This window comes from Pleurodeles waltl, chromosome 3_1 (assembly GCF_031143425.1).
Source record: "Pleurodeles waltl isolate 20211129_DDA chromosome 3_1, aPleWal1.hap1.20221129, whole genome shotgun sequence".
Classification (NCBI taxonomy): domain Eukaryota; kingdom Metazoa; phylum Chordata; class Amphibia; order Caudata; family Salamandridae; genus Pleurodeles; species Pleurodeles waltl.
The window spans coordinates 1927860807-1927881490 of NC_090440.1; the positions used below are offsets into that span (position 1 = coordinate 1927860807).

The following is a 20684-nucleotide window of genomic DNA, read 5'->3' on the forward strand; positions in this document are numbered from 1 at the left end:
CCCTGGGGGCAGATCGGCCTAATACCAATAGGCCGATCTGCCCCTGGGGGGGCAGAAATGTCCTAAAATAACCCCCCCGCCGGGAGCGACCCTTGCCTACGGGGTCGCTCCCCCTGCGTGACATTGGCGCCAAAAAAAAAATCCCCGGTGCCTAGTGGTTTCTGCCCCCTTGGGGGCAGATTGACCTACAATTGGCCAATCTGCCCCAAGGGGGGCAGAAATGGCCTAAATACAATTTGCCCCTCCACGGGAGCGACCCTTGTCCAAGGGGTCACTCCCCATCTGTAAAACAAAAAATCCCTGGTGCCTAGTGGTTTCTGCCCTCCTTGGGGGCAGATCAGCCTAATCAAAATAGGCTGATCTACCCCCAAGGGGGGCAGAAATGGCCTAAAATAATTCCCCCCCCCAGGGAGCGACCCTTGCCTAAGGGGTCGCTCCCCTTGCGTGAAATTCACGTAAAAAAAAAACTCCCTGGTGTTTAGTGCTTTCTGCCCCTCTTGGGGGCAGATTGGCCTCATCAAAATAGGCCAATCTGCCCCCAAGGGGGGCAGAAATGGCCTAAATATAATTTGCCTCCTAGGGGAGCGACCCTTGCCTATGGGGTCGCTCCCCACCTAAAACAGAAACAAAACAAAACAAAAAATATCCCTGGTGCCTAGAGGTTTCTGCCCCCCCTGGGGCAGATCGGCCTAATAATAGGCCGATCTGCCCCCAGGGGGGCAGAAAAGGGCTTCCCAAAAAAATGCCCCCCCTGGGAGCGACCCTTGCCCAAGGGGTCGCTCCATTATGTCAATTTCACACACAAACAAAAAAAATCCCTTGTGTCTAGTGGGGTTTCAAAAGCCGGATTGCAAGCAATCCGGCTTTTGAAACCCTGGGAGGGACTTCAAAGGGAAGGAAATACATTTCCTTACCTTTGAAGCCTCTCCGGGCCTCCCCCAGTGATTGAAAGAGAAATGCTGAGCATTTCTCTTTCAATCGCGCTGGAAGCAGAGCTTCCAGCGCAATGGGGAAGACACTGTGACTAATCAGCGTGCACACGCGCGCTGACGTCACAGGGGGGGTGGGGGGGTTGGGGGTGGAAGGGGAAGGGCTACCCCTTCCAACCCTGACTTGGGGGGCTGAGGGGGAACCCCACAGAGGGAGCGCTAGCGCTCCCTCTGGGCTCTGTGACCAGGACGTAATGGTTACGTCCTGGGCACAGCAGCACTGTGCCTCAGGACGTAACCATTACGTCCTGGGCAGAGAACAGGTTAATAACACTGGCTGACCAAATCTTCTAAAGAATCTCAATTTAATTAAAGCATTAATAATTAAGCATTCAAGAGTCACAGTACAGATTAACAGCAAAAATAAATGCATAATAGAAATAACATACATCTGGTCTCAGCAGGTGAACAAGATACATTTTCAGTATTAGTATTTCTCACTAACCCTCCAATCAGAATAGCATGATTGGACTTCATGCAAAAACAATTTCGTCAAAAGTTAAATTGGAAAACATCTAACTATGGCTCTATCAAAATAGCAGTTGGTACCTAGAAAACAAAAGAGCACAAAATCCACAACAAACAAATAGCATTGTTATACCTCTACTCAAATGGATCAGCAAGCTGCGACAGGAATAACTGAGCCACGGTGGGGCTCTAAGTTAGCTGAACCAATTTGCACGCTTTAAACTAAGGAATCAGCAATTCGGAATTAGAACAACACATGGAACTGCGGTGCTCCACAAAACGACTCCAACAGGAATGGGAAACATGGGACTCGAAGGAATCAGGATAAGAACTCGAAGAGATCAGGAGGGGGACTGACTTTCCTAAAGGCGATCAGGGTAAATTAAACTTGCATTAAGAATCTTTTCACAACATCATTGGTCCGAAAACCATACGTTTACCAATAGAAATTAAAGTCTATATCTAAAGTATAGCTGAACGCTCTTTCACACATCGATGATTGGCTCCTCTTCTCCTGTTTCCATCGTCAGGCTCAGGTAACTTTTTTTGTTGCAATCCATAGTCCATTCAGTGCATCCATTGTTGGTACCTGGGAACATCGCTGTCTCACACATCAAACTTTACAAAGTTGCAATTTCTATTGCAAGACATTCTAGCAGGAAGTTCTCATGAGAACGTTAAAGACATTTGCTAAACATTTGGGCAGCAAAGTGTGAACAATAAAATCATTACTTTCTCTGGACATACATTGCCACAATTTTGTTAAACATTGCATCTTAATATGAGGTTGTGCAGACTAAGCCCAGACCTCGCTAACATAAGGCCTAAGGTTGATAAACAAGTACATAGCATGAAATCATTAATATAACATATTACTACAACTTTATCTACATGTGTACTTTAACTAAATAATAATATGCATTTACTAAAAGCATTACGTATTTGATGGCAGCCACTCAAGTGGTCAGATTTTCCAAGTCGCACATTATTTTCTATGTTAGCATAATTTCATGCAAATTCTTAACCCATAATAAATGAAAATCATTAGAAATTAATTCAGCTCTCACACTCTTTAAGAGAACCAAAGTTGTCCCACGTTAGGTGTGAGTGGCTGGTTCTAGTTTGTTTTTCCTTTCCATTTTGGGACTTGTGCTTTTGCTTTATTCATTATAAATCCAAGACTACAAATACCACAGTGCAAAGAAAAATAAAGCAGGGGTCATGAATCTCGTTTTTTATTATTTTTATTCTCCAGGGAGTTGCTAAAATACAAACCAGCCCAGTAATATGGGTAATACCGTTCTACAATTCAAGCATTTTCACCTGTTTACTCAGATGTTACAATTTTATCCACAGGAAAATCCAAATCGGTCAATGCAGCTAACCATTCTCTAGAAAGTTCAAAGTCATAAAATATTTTCTAATTAATGAGTATTTTACCCACCACCACAATACGCATCCAAAAGTGAAAGTAAATCAAACATTTAAAATTATTAAGATCCTACGTTTTATTAATTGAGCAATTCATTAATATATTTAAAAAATAGATTCACATCTTTCCAGAACTATATTCACAAATTGTTGAAAAACGAATATGAAAATAAACATAGATTCCAATGATTTAATTACTTCAAGCCAGATATCCCCATAATGCCTGAAATGTTTTAAAGGCACCTATTCTAATTGCATAGATGTTTTCATTTTTCTTTACTCTACAAATCTTGGCTAACCATTCACTACATTAAGGAATATATTATGTGCTCCAATGTTGAGTTAACACTGATCTTCCCATTAACATGGTTAAATAGATTATAGGCTTTAGCAAGACGAAAGAACAAGCATAAGAGTGGAATAACCCAGACGTTTAATCACATGTACCAGAGGAAATGATAAATCTACTATGCAATTGAGTTTATTCCCCACATTTATTTAAGTGCACCTGAAACTATTTGCTTTTGTGTTGTTCATAAATTTATGTAGGAATTCTAGTTTTATACAGATGGACCATTTTGTGCAAAATTGGATCCTTCTATAGTTTAGCCTGTAGATTATCTTAAAATATCATTCATTATAGTTTTCTAAGAAACAGGTGTTTCCCTATGCTATTTCTCAGCTAATGTAGTAAAATGAACAGCTTTTACCCCTGTCATTAAAAGATGATATTATTGCCCTAAACTAAAAAAAGTTGTTTAGCTTGATAAATTGTGTACTAACACTTCTGCTTTATAAATAGATAGATATTTAATTCCTGACACCTAAGATCTTACTTTACAATAAAACCACCAGAGCCCAACATTGTCTTTTAATAATTTATTAATCTCTGACCAAGTTTTCATTGCATATTAGACGCAAACTTGGAAATACTGTATAATCTGTATTTCTTCCCGATTTTATTTTAAGGGAGTAATATTTGCTACAAGTAGTTCAGTTCTTGTAGTTCAGTTTCTGAATGTTTTCAGGCAATAGCAAAGTACTATTCTTGCTTTTTCAAGCATCAGAGGAATGTCTTGTATATGATCTTATTAGAAGCTCTGGAGATTTTCAAATTAGGTAGTATCAATCACCCATCAAATTTTGAAAAATACAAAATCTGAAGTGATAATCTGGGGGATTTTTCTTACCCGAGACACATTTAAAAAAAAAATACTTTCTATTAGTTTAAAAAAACCTTTCATACAAAATGCATGTAGATGCTGTGGCAAAGAGTTGAACAAAGTACCACCAACATTTTAATGAGAGCTTGAATAGTAGTAAAAGTGACAGTTTAGCAATGATTTTACTTTCTCCAGTGTAGGAAAGTAGTGTAAAACATAAGTTTCAGATAGCATAGGAGAGACCATATTTCCAATGTCATCAGTGTAAAGTTTTCACTTTGACTTGTGCGGATCCTTCTTGGGGGCTGAAAATTCCAGCAATCCTCAGGGGGAGAAGGGGTCTCTGAGCTGCATAAAGCACACGTTTTCCCCACAGTGTGGGACGCTTGTGAGGATTCACCTACGCTGTGTTGCTGCTGGAGGGCTGCAAGTTACAGAAACCCTCAGGGGGAGGCTCTGTGCTACATAGAGCACACGTTTTCCCCAAAGTGCAGGATGCACCTGGGCGCTGCACGTGTGAAGGCCAAGCCAAAAGCAAGTACATCTGCGCCCATCAGTGCCCGAAGGATACTGGGTTGGGCCTCCCCTCTAAAGTGGGTGATCTGGCAAGCAAGATGTTCTAGCTCCCTCAAAAATGTGAAATGCAAGACCACAGTACTTGATAATAGTCATAGCCTCCAGCAGAATAGAGCTGGTGTCCTCTGCAATGGGAGCAGTCAATAAATAGATTAATGAGGTGGAAGAAATGATCGAAAAAGCCAGGAAATCTAGTATGGTGAATTCCATCCCACAGGGGATGGAAGGGAGGACTGCCATTGGAGGGTCCGCTGCCTCAGGCCTTTCAATGGGAAGGAAAGGTGGTAATGGATGTGTTTTGGAAATGTACTAAAGGAGTATTTGCTGCACTTACTTCAACTTTTTTTCAGATTTATTTATAATTTGAATTGTATTTATAGATTGTATTTTTTATTTTTATTTTTTCTCTAGTACAGTAGGACTAGAGTAATAAATAAACAGATATGTTAGTAGATAGTAAGGGAATATATTTTGATGGAATATAATAATAGGCATAATACGAGAAGAAAAGTAGTACTGTATGAACACAGACTTTCAAGATTTGTAATATTTGAAGTTAATTAATAAGTGTAGTTTTCTAACATTTATTAATCCATGTTAATAAATAATAATATTTATTTATTATGGAACCAGGATGAAGCAACTTTAAACAGATATCATTTTAGATTGGCTCACACGTGATACCACTTGTAACATTCCATAGTTGAGGCATGTAAAAATGATATTTGAATGGACTGGAATACTGGATTTATTTGAGGCTCTGTTGAATCTACATAGGATTAGCAGAGAGACTTTCAGAAATATGGGAATGAGTTACTTTGAGGGTGTTAAGTTAAAGTTGAACATAAGAAACTGGGAAGTGCCAGTTATCTTGAAAGGGAAATCCCCCTCAGCTTTACAACCCTACTTAGTGTGGGTTGTGAACAACCAAGAGAGATTTTATTGACTAGTGTTTAAGTAAACATGATTCACATGATGGTTTTATTTCCCCAAAAAAATTACTGGTCATGACGCATGTCTGTTGTCCTTGTGATGGACTCTCCTCACAAAGCACTATACACTTTACCCTGTGCTGTAAATTGTTTACTGGGGCTTAGAAATTATAAGCCAGTACTTGCCTTCCTACAGGCACTAGGATCTGAAGAAATTGCCAAAACAGTTATTGTGTGTATTAAAGCTGATTTAACCCTTCACAGGGGTATGGATGGTTTTACTAATTTATGATGGAACTATACAGCTAGGTGTGCCCAGTCATGTCAATGTTGCTGTAATTGTAGCATAAATATTTAAACTATTTATTTCATAATTATTTTATTTTTTCGTATTTAATTTGTTCTGTATATTTTTATGGCATCTTCTATGATTGCGGAATAAAGTTGAATTGAATTGACTTGTGCACTTATGTAAAGATTATAAAATGACTGCATGAGTTGGTAAGGTAACCCAAATGTTTCTAGGATTACCAACAGACTAATCCAACTCAAGAGGCCAAATGACTTTTCTCTAGTGAGCATCATGATGAATGCAGGTATCTTATTACATGAAAGTATATATGTAATTTCAATTGGTAGCGACAAATCCCTTCAGATATGTACTCAGCTGAATCAAATACTTGTTCATTCTAATTGAGGACAACAAGATTTCATGATAATTTTGTCCTTGGGACTAGTACTCCCAACTCATGCAGCACAAACCCTTCGGGTGCTATGGAGCTATGCTGCGGAGCAGGAAAGGAAACTAACTTCAGTTGAGGTAATATTTGTATCCATTTGCTAAGGCTGTTCAAGCTTCTATTAAGTGTTCATTAATGGAACGCTATTATTATTAGAGTGAGCGTTCTAAATACATATTGTAAGCTCAGACTGTACCATTGCCATTGGTTATAGTAAAAAATGTATAGACACGTTTGGAAAGTTTAACAATATGAAGCTACATGTCATACTCCCAGAATGCTGTCTAATCAGACGCAATTATTGGTAGAACCTTGAAAGCAAGATTAACAATTTTTTGCTTTCAAAATAAAATGTTCACAAAAAATGCAACTAGGAAGAAAAGTTTTGCTAAATTCCTCCGAAGTTGTAGGTGCCATTCCTTTGAAACACCATTCAGTAAAACAATATTCATAATGGAAAGTCAGTGTAACCAGTTTCAACAGGATTATGGGAAACATGAAAAGAAACAAGCATTGGCAAAGCCAGCAGGTCTTACAATGGTGGTGAGTCTTTTGGTTTAGTCAACACGTGTCTTATTTTGACATGGCTTTTGTAAAACTTTATTGTTGTGGGAGCTGCTGGGCCCTCACCATTGTAACAAACATTGTCAAAAAAGCAACAAATAAATGTAGGCCCCAAAAAGCATGCACTGCCACAGTAGTTTCTGGTACTGAAAAAAAACTACTTTCTGTTCCAATATGCTCCTTGTGAAAGAGCAGAATGCTGTCATTCACAGTGAATCCTGCCACAGATAGATAGGGTGAGAGATAGAATTTTAATTAAAAAAAGATCTTGGTTAATGCCAGACCTAATTAGGGGCCCAATTCTAAAAGATAGTCACAAAAATGCACCCATGGTATATTTGTGCAGAGGCATATGTCATTCACAAAAGTTTACATACATAAACCAGGAAATCATACTTCTAGATAATATTTGTGAAGTGTATTTTAACACAAGGAAATATGCATGTCAAAATTTGCTTATGCGAAAACATGTTGAGTGTTTGCAAGTTCACTTTACTTTCCCTCCAACCATTTTTTTCCTAACCCTGGAAGAAATTTTACTTCTGCCATTGTCAGGAGTACATTTCTAACCTTTCCCAGTGCAGGAAAAGATTAGAGAAGAGCCAGTGAAAAACCATAAAACATGCAAGTTAGTAGGTTTGCACATTCTAACCCTGGGTCTATTGTTTACTGGTACCTCTAGCCCCTGTATGTAAATCTGCAGAAATGTGACAAAATAAGGAAATTGCTAGTAGTCAAACCCTACTGTAATATTAGCCCTGGCATAATCAGAGAGGCTATCATTAAATGAGATTGCTGCCGTAATGTGTCGCCGCTCTATGTGGCTCCAAAAGAACAAGTCGATTTTTTTACAGGACAAGTAGATTTATGAAGGAACATGTCCTATGTACAAGTAGATATTTTATTAAATGTCACACCCATGACAATGTTATTGGGCATTAGGAATTTGGATAATGTGGACAATTCCTAGGCTTCAAGAAATGAATTAATATTTCAGTATCGAATGGCTGTGGAATTTTATATACCTTTAAAATTGCATTTGCTAATTTTATTTATGTGATTACCTATTTTAAAGATACAATTCCTATAAATGCCAATGGGAAGACCATTACTCCTGCTAGCTTTTGCATTGGATAGACTTAATATTGCTTCTTAAAAGTATTCAGCAATTGGGAGGCACTATCTGGTGATACCTTAGGAAAGGGTAACAAGTTCAAGTGTAATTTTTTTTATAGATATATATATGTCACCCAATGGCAGTTGCCACATAAGAAAAGCATTTTTGGTTTGCTTATAACATCTGATAGAGACTACTAGTTGCAGATTCCCTACCTTTGAATTTCGCCCGGGCAACCGTACACCGCTGGAGTGCCTTTAGGCCCCATGGAGTTGAAAAGGGCCCCTTCAGGTTTCTCACCAGTGGCTTCAGTCTCGATGCAGAAGTGCACCCAAGGATCCAGTCCTGGATCTAACCGGTATTGGTGGTACTATCTCGACCTTCCATGACGCTGATTCTCCTGGTGCCATCCATGCCCATGGGCGGCACTGTCCCCAATGTAATCCCAAACTTCGACATGGAGCCCGATGGGCATTGTACAGCACAGATCCCGACAACAGCAGGAACCTTGCCTCCTAGGTCAGATCCTGAGCCCTTTTCTTATGGGTTAGGTTGTGGAGAAGAATGGGAGAAGTCACTGGACCCTTTAGAATACCAGCTCAACAAAGAACCTGTGGGCTGGAGTACAGACTAGGGTGAAGCCAGCAGACTGGAAACTTTTCCAGATACTGGCATTCTTTCTCCTCCTAGCATAGCTACAGAGGAGGGAGCTTCCTACTCTATGGTGGTGAGGAGTGTGGTTGAGGTCCTGGACCTTGAGTTGCCTTTGGGGACGTTAGGACTAATCTCTTGACAGAGGTGCTACAACCGGGAGATTCCCCCTCAGACCTGTGCTCCCATTTAATAACTTTAATGAAGCCCTCCCCGACGTCTTACTGGATTCCTGGTCCAAACCCAGCACAAGGGCTCCTATGAAAAGGACAATTGCCTGCCACCATCACCCCACTCTGGGGGACCCAATTTTCTTGATGCAACACCCAACCCCTGAGAGTTGGATTATCCAAGCCTCTGCCTTTCAGGGTGCGTTCCCTTCCGCTTCCCCTGATAGGGCATCCAAAAGGTTGGAGTCTCTTGGTAAGAAGATATTTTCTTCCACCAGCCTTGCATTGAGGTTTGTAAACACCACATGCCTTTTGGGCCTTTATTCGCACATACTGTGGGATACAGTTGCGCAAGTGCTGCCACTGGTCCTGGAGGAGACCTGGGCTGTACTCCCTCAGGTTGTTGCCGATGGGGGAAACGCAGTGAAGTTCACAGTCCGTTGTTGACTAGACAAGACCAACTCGCTGGGCAGATTGGTTTCGCCGACAGTAGACCTGTGGTGCAACGGCTGACTGAGGACGTCTGGCTTTGCAGGGGATGTTCTAGCTTCCTTTAAGGACATGCACTTTGATGGCATCCATCTCTTCTGAGACAAGGTAGACTCTGCACTTGAGGTGCTTCAAGGATACTCGGCTACAGCTAGGTCCTTGGGACACACAGCGGCCCCACATCCCCCCCATTCCCAGTCAGCCGCTGTGCCACACATACTGCCCAGTCTACGCATGGCTGAGGACACTAGATCCACTGATGTTGTGGATAAGGTGGCCAGCAGTCTGGACAGTCTGCCACCCTCCCTTCTGCAGCAGCCTCTAACGCTTCCTAGTTTGACTCGCCCCCACCAAGGGCAAATTTTCTGCAGGATTCGCCATCCCCTAGCAATCCATCATGTCAGACAGGTGGGTTTTACAAATAGTCCAAAGGGGCTTTTCTCTCCCCTTCAAGGCTGCCCCTCTATCCATGCCACCATCCTACGATTGGATGGCGGAGGATCACTTGTTCTGCCTCTGCAAGGAAGTTACGGCTCTCTTGGTTGAGGGAGCCATAGAGAGGGTTCCCATGCCACAAGTAGGTCGTGCTTGCTATTCCTGCTACTTTCTGGTCCCCAAAAAGGAGAAGGCCTCCTCCCTATCCCAGACCTTTAGTCTCTCAGTCTCTTCCTCAAGAAGGAGAAGTTCAAGATGCTCACTCTGGCTCAGGTTTTATCTGCCCTGGACCCAGAAGAATAGATGGTAGCGTTGGGTTTGGAGGGCACTTATTTCCCTATGCCCATCCTACCTGTACACAGACATTATTTGCAGTTCATTCTAGGCTACAAGCACTTTCAGTTCACCATGCTCCCCTTTGGCCTTCCCAGGACCCCTGAGGTGTTCACCAAGGTGATGGTGGTGGTTGCAGTTCATCTGCAGAGACCAGGGGTTTCAGTCTTTCCCTATCTCGACGTCTGGCTGTTGAAGGGGGCTAGCCCTAGGCTGTTGTCTCCCACCTCCAGACTACACCAGACCTCCTGCAGTTGTTGTGGTTTACTATAAATGTGTGGAAGTCACACCTGACTCTCTCTCTCAGATGCTCCCTTTCATTGGAACTGCACTTTCAAACTTATCCTCCTGAGCGGCGATTCCAGAATATTCAGGCTCTAATACCAATCTTTCAGCCTCTATCCTGGATTTCGGTGATATTGACTCTGGGGCTGCTTAGCCTCATGGCCTCCTGCATAGTGCTAGTGAAGCATGCCAGATGACATAAGTGGGCTCTGCAGTGGGATCTGAAGGGGAATTTCTCCGACATGGTCCTGAATACAGTGGGAACTGCAAAAGATCTGCAGTGGGGGTTAATTAATTGCAATTGGGTCAGAAGCAGATACCTCTCCCTTCCTCAACCAGATCTGACAGTAGTGACTAATGTGTCACTCCTGGGATGGGGCAGTCATCTGGGAGAGGTAGAGACCAGAGGAATCCGGACTCCACAACAACCTGTTTGAGCTCTATGCGATCTGGCTAACATTAAAAGCATATCTGCCCTCTATTAAGGGAAAGATGGTGCAGGTGTTCAAGGGCAATGCCATGGTCATGTGGTACTGCAACAAGCATGGAGGGGTGGGGTCGTGGCACCTTTGTCAAGAGGCTCTGCACCTCTGGACGTGGCTGGAACAGCACAGCATATCCCTGGTGGTTCAACATCTAGCGGGCTCTCTGAATGCCACAGCAGGCAAACTCAGCTGAAAATGTCTAGCAGATCACAAATGGCATCTCCATCCGGAGGTGGTGCAAGGTCTCTTTTATCAGTGGGGAGAGCCTTAGTTAGACCTGTTTGCCTCTGCAGAGAGCGCAAAATGTCATGAATTTTGAGCATTGTTGTTTCCAAGGCGGCAATCACTCAGAGACGCTTTTTATCTCGAGTGGAACTCAGGGCTCCTGTATGCCTTTCTGCCCATATCACTTCTGCCCAGAGTTCTCAAAAAGAAAAAGAATGACCGGACCCAAGTAATCCTTGTGGCTCAAGACCGGGCAAGGAGAGTTTGGTATCCTGAGCTGCTGAGCATGTCCATCGAAACAAGCTGACCCTTCGGGAGGGTCTTCTGACGCAGCAGCAGGGCATGGTTCCACACCTGAACCTGTTATTCTTGCATGGAGATTGAGTGGTGACAGTTTATAGCTTTTGACCTTCCTCCCAAAGTATGTAACATAATCTTGGCAGCTGGGCTTCCCTCCACCAGAGCAGTATTCGCCTGTCATTGGAAGAAAAGTGTGGTCTAGTCTCTTGACACCCTGTCTGCCCCTCTGTCTGAGGTCCTGTTGTTTATACTTTTCCTGGCCCAGTAGAGCTCTGCTATGGGCACTCTTAAAAATTATTTGCCTGCTTTTTTGCTTTTTTGAGGTTACCTGATTCTTTGTAAAAGTCTCCCAATGTACATAGTTTCCTCAAAGGTCTTACACATCTTCATCGTCCATCCCCATTCAGTAGGCCCAATGGGAACTGAATTTGGTTTTGACATTTCTGAGGTGCGCTCCTTTTTGAGCCTCTCCACAATTGTCTTCTCAGGCTTCTCACTTGAAAACCGCCTTCCATGTGGTTATGCCCTTCATGTAGGCCAATCCATCACCTTATCTCCTTTTATGCCCCCCCACATCCTTCTACGGAAGAGCAGAAACTCCACCGCCTAAGCCCAAAAACAGCATTGCCGTTCTACCTTGAACATACAAAAGAGTGCTGGGTGGTTATGTGGGTGCGAAGAAAGCCCAGTAAGCAAAGAAGCAGGCCATCTCTCGATGGGTTGCTCTCTGTATTAAGACCTGATACGCACTGGTGAAGAAGCAATACCCTGAGGGTTTGCGTGCTCATTCTACCCAAGCTAAAGCTGCGACCACTGCGTTAGCATGCAGAGTTCCGGTCCTTGACAATCTGTCAGCTGCAACGTGGGCATCTCTGCACATGTTTACCAAACATTACTGCCAGGACAGTGAGATCCACAGGGACAGGCACTTTGCCAGTTCGGTCCTGCAGAACTTTCTCGTATGAAGTTGGCTTGCAGACCCACCTCCGGGAATGGTATTGCTTGGGTATCTATTCAAAGGTAAGGAATTGGCAACTAGAAGTCTCTGTCAGATGGACATGTTACTTATCTTCGGTAACACCTGATCTGGTAGAGATGATATCTAACTGCAGGTTCCTTGCTGACCCATCTATTCTCCCCACACTGCAAAATGATTTCTACAGGCAGGGACTCCCCTTTCAGGGCTTTAGTTTCTTTATGGCTGGGCGCTTTTGGCATGGAAAGTTGTGAAAAAGAAACTGATTTCAACTCACTGGGGTGATGCCTATAAAGGAACCGCAATGTCATATCTGGTGTGGACAACGTTGACACCAAGCCAATCATCACCACCTAACATGCACAGGGGTACTGCTCACAAAAATTTCCGGATCCAGTCTGACCCCTGGGGGAAATTCAAAGGTAAGAAATCTGTAACTAACTATTGTCTCTACCAGATAAGGTGTTACCAAAAGTAAGTAACTTCTTCTATGGTGCCATTTGACGAATCTTCATGAACAAAAAGTGTCATTCCCTCAAACAGGAGCCAAATAAAATGGGAGGTCTCAAAGTGTGTTTTCTCAATTCATTATTCCCAGAGACATCTTAAGACATGGACAAAGTGGGGTCTGGCCTAGGGCCTCAGCATTACAGGGGACCCCCAGATTTAACCAGCTCTGTTGTGCAGAGAATCTTGCCCTAAACGACCTTCAATAATCCTTAAACATATTGTTTTAAATACCATATTTCTTTCATTTATTTTTAATGTGGGTGATGTGCGAGAATCTATTGAAGACATTTTGCAGAAAAATGTGTTTATGTTTCATGCACCAGCCATTTAAAAATTTTCTTTTAGATAAAAATAGAACATCAGATATGAGAAATTAGAAGGTGTCACAGAAATTATTTGCAGTAATATTACTGAGCTGCTGCTGTGCTACAATATTGAGAACGCACATTATTATCCCTGAATATTAGATGTAAACACATTAGGAATTTGGGTTTAAATTGTTTTATTGGTTTTTTAGTACTGAAGAAAACAATACAACAGTTAACACACCTACTTCCACTGGCCAGTGTGGGAGCTGTGAGTAATACAGCAAAGAGGTGTGGAGGAGTAACCAGGAGGAGGAATAGGGGTAATTTCGGATAACAACGGAGGGAAACTACCCTTCATACTGAGGTAGAAATCTTCAGGATAAGTGGGAGGAGCGCCACCCTAAGAGGGAGGGTGAGAAGATGTGTCAACCATGCTCAGGGAATTTTAATAGATAATAGAGCCATCGTGTGTAAGGCGAAGGACACACAGATATGTCGGGCAGGATAGCTCTATAAACTCAGGCGGGGTCCCCACGTTTTATCAGATAGAGTCAGTGTCTGTTTCACTGTGGCTGTTAGCTTCTCCATGCTGAAGAGGTCCTGTGTTTTGTGTAGCTAATATAAGTGAGTAGGTATGTTGGGTGTACCCCATCGGGACAGTAAGATTTGTTTGGTACTTACATTGTCAGCGTGATGGCTCACCCTCATGCAGACTCTAGGTGGTATTTCAGTGGGTGGGAGGCCCAGTATGATGTAACTTGAGAACAGGGAGAGTGTAGTGTCATACATTTGAGCTATGGCATCGAGGACTTTAGTCCAGAAACTGTGCAGTTATGGGCAGTGCCACAGAAGATGAGTTAGGATCCCCACTTGGCCGCATCCTCTCCATCATTGTACATCCCCCCATCCACTTGTCTGTGCATTCAGGGGTATAGTATCAGTAGTGGACTATTTTAAGGAGTGTTTCTTTGCCCGGTGCGCCTACGCACAAAAGAGTGTGCCTGTTTGTGAACATCGATCCACTCTTTGACTGTGAATAGGTGCTCACATTCCCTCTCCCAGAGCAACTCCACTGATGATGTGGTTTGTGTCTGTGTAGTGGTAAGAAGGCATATTTGTCAGAGAGGAGGTGCATATCAGAGTTTGTAGTGAGGAGCCATTTTTCAAATGGTAGGAGAGCCCAACTAGCATGTGGAGGATTGAGTGACCCAATGACATATAGCTAGGTATTGCCAGTGCGTGGAGGAAGGCATATCATAATAGTGTTGAATCTGGGAAAAGTCCATGAACCCATTGTCATCAAATAAGTCACCTATTCAGTTGCAGTTTGCCTGTTGCCAGAGAACATAGTTAGAACCTTGGCTTGCTGGGGAAAATCTGGGTTGCTGATGATTAGCGTCTGTGGGGATATGCATGTGGATAGCCTTTTTGAGATTTGAACCCTATCCCAGGTCCCTGTTATGTTGTGGGCCAGCTGCAGACCCGCTTCGTCCCACAGCAGCATCCGCGGTTCGTTTTTTGTCCCATCTGACCCACTGCAGTCCTTTTTGACAACCTGCTGTGGTGTCGCGGATATGTTCCGCAATGCACATTTCACATAATAATACTGCAGGTAGCTAAGTACCCGCGGTGACACAAGTTCAATGGTGTTTTTCCTTACCTGTTTTGGATCCCCAGGGCCAATTCTCACACATTCTTTTGGTCCCGGTGCCTGAGGCCATGTTCTGTTCACTTCTTGTTCCCAGTATGCTCATGGGTAGTTTTGTCTTTCTCGAACCAATATGACGTCTTCTTTGTTTCCCTTCACTGTTACTTCCCTATTCAAGTTGGTCATTTTGGTCTGCGTAAAGGGCCAGTTTATAGTATTCGTTATAAATGCCTCTTATCATGGGATTCCTATGAATTTGTTCTGCCAAAGGCACCAATTATAGGGCACAAAGTAAGGGGGACAAGGGGCTGCCCTGTGGTGTACCGCGGGCAACTGTAAAGGAAGTAGATGTTAAGCCATTAACCCGTACCGCCACTCGGGGACTCTCATAGCTACACCCACCCCACCTCTAAACCTCTCATCGAGGCCTACTTTCCGGATGACTGCAAATAGATGGGTCAAACGCTTTCTCCTTGTCCACTGACAAAAAGAGTGCAGGGATCCGGTAGTGCTGAGTTTTATCTAGTAAGTAACATAAACGCTTTGTGTTATCACTGCAATTCCTCGCAGGGATAAACCCCGATTGATCTGTATCTATGAGTCCCTGCAGATATGGAGCCAAGCAGTTTGCTAAGATGGTGTTGTAGCTCTTAAAGTCCACATTTAATAATAAAATCATCCAGTAAGAGACACAGGCCCTCATTCTGACCTTGGCGGTCTTTTCGCAAGACCGCGAGTTACCGCCGCGGTAAAGACCGCCGACCGCGGCGGTATGCCGCTGCGCGTATTCCGACCGCTGGGAGCGTTCCGCCGGAAAACCGCCAGCAGCCACACTGGCGGTCGGCGGGAAAGTGGAGACTGGTCAACCTCCACCGCCACGCCAGCAGAACACCGCCCCCAGAATTACGACCCACATTTCTGTGTGGCGGTCTCATGTTGGCGGTATTCTGTTGGCGGTCACGTCCCTATGGCTCCCGTCGCCTCCCGGAGGACCAACGCACAAGGTAAGTTGATCGTCCGTGAGGGGAGGGGGTGGGGGGTGTTGTGTGATGTGTGCGTGCATGGGGGTGTGTAGAGGGGGTGTGTGAGTGCGTGCATGCGGGCGGGGGGTGCTGCTGTGCCTATGGGCAATGTGTGTAGTTCGGCGGGTGCGCATGTTGGCATGTATGTGTGCGGGTATGTGCCCCCGTTGTGTATGTGTGTGTGTAGGGGGTGTGCATATGTGCATGTTGGGGGTGCGTGCATGTCGGGGTGCGTGTATGTGCATGTCGGGGTGGGGGGGCCAGGGGGTTCGTACCACCTCTGGGGGGGTGGAGGGTGTGGGGGGAGGACTCGTGGGGGGTAGTGGGGGGTGGGGGAGACCCCTATCAGTGCCAGGGAAGGAATTCCCTGGCCCCGATAGTGCCTACCGCCATGGTTCGCATGGCGGTTTCCGACCGCCAAAAACCGCGGCGGTAAGCAGGGTCATGATACGGTTGGCGGTCTTGGGTCGACCGCCGGGCCGGAGTGCGCAAACTCCAGCCCGTCGGTCATGACCGCCGTGGCGGTCGGAGTGGGAAAGTGGCGGTCGATCGCGGCGGTGACCGCCGCGGTCAGAATGCCATTTTTTGGACCGCCGGTCTGTTCGCGGTCCGACCGCCGCCTCTCCGCCGACCGCCAAGGTCAGAATGAGGGCCACAATGTAGTGGGTTCTTGCCGAGTTTGGACAGCACAGTTACAGAGATTTGTTTCACAGTGTCTGTTAATGAGCCCGTAGAATTAAATTAATCATACATTTGGACAATTATGGGGGCCAGGGACGTGGCAAATAGCTTGCAGAGGTAGGAAGTGAATCTGACTTGCCCAAGAACTTTCCCAGATGGCAAATGAGAAATCGCAGTCTGCACCCCATTTAATTGGATGTCTCGATCCAAGTGGGAGATGTCCTGCGAGGTGAGTTGTTCCAAAGGAGATTGTTTCAAATTAAAGGGGGTATCTTCCTCCTCTAAATCATCCACTACATATAGGTCGGCATAGAATTGTTCAAACGACTGTGCTATGTAGTCATCTCGGAGTAGCTGTTTGCCCTCTGGTTCCTCAAACGTAGTCACTTGTTGTTGAACAGCTTGGGCTCAGAGACTGTATGCCAAGAGGCGGCCTGCTTTGTTGCCCCGGCATAATATTCTGCCCTATCCATATACACAGCCCTGAGCTGTTTGTGCGCTGCTGTGAGTTTGCGGCGGACCTTATGTGACCCTGTTTGTTTGTTAACTTCCTCTAGTTCTTTCACCCTCCCCTCAAGTGTGACACTCTTATCTCTTCTGTCCCTGTTTAGGTGTTCAGCTGATGAAATAAGAGGGCCTTGAAGCACTGCCTTCAGGGTATCCCATAACAGCACTATGGGGGTAACTGGGTTATCATTTCCCTTATCTCCACAATATGTGCCTAGTATTTAAAAGTCTGTGGTTAAGATAGTGATATTAAGCAGGGCAGAGAGGGTGGCTGTTCCAATATCAACCACTGTAGTAGATGCAAGGAGTTGCATGGTTGCTAGGAAGAGGTCCAGTCTAGTGTAGGACTGGTGGGCAGCAGAAAAGAAAGAGTATGTCTTTTCTAGAGGGTGATGCATGAGCCATACATCCACTAGGCAATAGGTGCCCAGTTATTCCAGTCCCCATGGGGTAAGCGTGTGAGCAGTGAGGATAAAAGCCTCCTGGTGGTCATTCGCAGCATATAAAGTGGCTAGTGTGAATGTACATGTCTGGAGGGTTATGCGAAGTCATAAGAGTCTACCGCGGATTTCTGCCTGTGGATGTACTACCCTACCTGGGAAGTGGGAAGCTAACAGTACTGCTATGCCTGCTTTTTTCCCTATGATGAATGAAAAGTACTGGTGGTCGAATCATCTGGAATGCATGTGCCGCCAGTCCACCTTAAGAAGATGCATTTCTTGAATAAGGCAGATGCCTGTAGTGGCCCTTTCCACATGTCACCAAGGCCAACATGTATGGGGTTCATTTCTCAGCCACCCAGGTCAGTTAAGCATCAGGTCACAAACTGTAGGAGCTCGGTTGCCTGTACTTAGCAACCCATTACGTAAGGGTCGGATCCCAACTAGGTCATGCACCGCCGCAGGGAGGCGCTCAACCATGCAGATGCCCAAAGAGAGGGCCCATGTTGCTCATTCTGGGGGTCTGTGCCGATTAATCATTTCCCTGTTTAAGGGCTGCATCACTGTTCTGGAGTTGGCCGATGAGCGCTGCCTGCTCCTCGCGGCTCTCCACTTCAGTAGTACCTCCTGGTCAGTGTCTGTTCACCCTCCTTTGTGCAACTCCACCTGTTTGCTGCTGCTTCTGCTGCAAGCTAACTGCGAACCTGCCTGACTTTCAGTTTGAGGCCCATCCCTGGTGGCCTAGTGGGCATCTGCATTTAAGTATGTTGCTGTCTCTCTTTATTCATGCTTTCCACTTCTGCTTTGTACTTCTGCTTATTTTTCTGTCATTTTTATTCAATTTTGCTTTTCTTTCTTTTTTGTCTCTTTCTCCTTTCACTCTGCCTGTGTTTTCCTGCATCGCTACTGCACTTATGCCCCGCCCTCTCCCTCCCAGCAAAGTGCTTTCCCACCCTCCCACCTCCTAGCTGACCGGACCCCGCTTCTCTCCCTTTCTTAATGGCAGCCAATGTGCGGCTGTGTCACTGGCCCGCCACTGGAATGCCAATGGCAAGCCCGTCTGCCCCCATCCGCGCCTCAATCCCTGGCCCTTTGACCTTCCATCGCTACAACAAGAAGACCCTCCATGCGTTGAACACAGGACGATCTGCCGCCAGACCTCTTGCATCACCCAGAGACACCCACGGACCGTTCTCCTGCCTCCCCTGCCACCACACCCTCACCAAACACAGGACCCTCCCACCGCGAAACCATTGAACACCAAACCGGAGCATCTTAGCTGCACCCTCCTCAACATTCGCTCCCTCCACAAACACGCAGTAGAACTCTGGGACCTACTGGACTCCACTCACCCAGTCATCACCTTCCTCATTGAAACTCAGACAAACCCAGCATCTGTACGGGACATCGCCATCTTCAGCGACTACAAACTGTTCCACAAAGTTCGGCCTTCTCGCCCAGGTGGCGGCCTAGTCATCGTACACAAATCTTCCCTCGGCTTAGCAACCAATGCAGAAAAACACTCCCCCTCATGGAGCACCTCCACTTCCAGATACACGCCCACCCAAGTCAAACTTCTGTGGCATCCTCATCTACAGGCCACCAGGACCCCATCAAGCCTTTCTCCTCACTCTCTCAGCTCCTCAATCTACTTCCTCCTCGGCGACCTTAACTACCACATTGACACCAGCAACCACACCAACACCCCTTCCCTGCTCAACAATCTTGCCACAATAGGACTAAAGCAACTGGTCACTTTGCCAACACACATCGCAGGACATGCGCTCAATGCCATCTTTTCCACTAGCAACAACATACCAGTTGACAACACCTCCACACTTCACTGGACCAACCACCACTGCATCCATTCCACCATCACCTCACAGACCATCTACCTCCACACACTCCAAGCCCCAAGCAGAAAATGGAACTGGATCACCGAGGAACAGCTCTCCAATCCCGTCAGCAAGTCTCTCCCTGCCCCTCACCGCAGACGATAACATCTTCGCATGGAACTTCCACCAATGGATCTCAGAATGCGCCAACACCCTAGCACCTTTCCGAGCCCTCCAACAACCTCCCAAACCACCACAGACTGTACGCCGCTGGACCACCATCTCCATAGATGAGACCCTCACCATCATGAGCAGCATCTACTCCAGAGCCCTACAGACTCCTGTCCTCACCACATTTTTAACAAGGCCAACACATCCATCTCACCCGAGCTTTGCCACACCTTCAACTGTTCTATAGAGACAGCCACTTTCCCAGAGGACTAGAAGCACCCCAAGATCAGCCTGAGACGTCCCCTGGTGGCCATCAACCCTTGGCACCACCCAAGCAATCTCACCATCATCCTGGACTCATCACTCACCATGACCCACCAAGTCAACTCAGCCGCATCCTCATGCTTTCACACACTCCGACTTCTCCGGAAGATAATCAAATGAATCCCAAAGTACTGCCGTAAAACCGTAACCTATGCCCTGGTTACCAGCACACTCGACTATGGCACTGTCCTCTAAGCGGTACCACCACTGGCTCCCTATCGACAAGAGATAGGAGCGGGGTTGCCGGGAACAAGTGGCTGGGAAACAGCCCACATAGGTGCACGATCATGTTGCTGCCTTTGGAGTAAGTGTGACTACAAGGGGCAACCCCCCTCCGTCAGTTCCCAAACCAGAAGCTAACTGCCTTTTTCGCGCAGAGGAATACCCCTTATATCGAGGTAGGCCTATTTTCCTTTGAGCACTTACCTTTCTCAACGAGCATTCAGCTATGCTCCTCACCTTTAGGGATCCTTGACCCTGATGAATGCCCCAGACCTTTTTGGCTCTTAATGCGGGCAGAAACATGTTGGTCCCCATTTTTTAGACGCCTTGAGCCATCATACTCAAAGGAGTCCCCATCCCCGTCCTTACTCTTACCTACAAACACCAATATTAGATTTCCTAACCAAACAGGTGATTTGTAAGGTAATTTTATTTTTCACTACTCTTACTTGGATCTCTTGTATTATCCAGCAAGATAAAATCTCAGCATCCCCTCTAAAGTTCTCTTAACAATGAGGTTGAGTCCGTCCAGGTAGTATCATCTTACCTGGGTGGGGCTAGGTGGTCATATGATGAAGCATGACACTATAATGTGTGTGAGATCACCTAGTCCGTAAAGGGAACTCCCTCATAAGTCTAGCCACCCGACACACCCATACGTCCACATTCACTACGGCAAACGCTTAA

The 20684-nt window shown here is 45.4% G+C and overlaps 1 protein-coding gene across 2 annotated transcripts in view; it reads left to right on the forward strand.

Moving 5' to 3' along the window:
* The window catches only part of FOXN1 (forkhead box N1), a 400073-nt gene that overhangs the window by 239546 nt on the left and 139843 nt on the right, over positions 1-20684 (forward strand). The gene's annotated exons all lie outside the window — the stretch shown is intronic.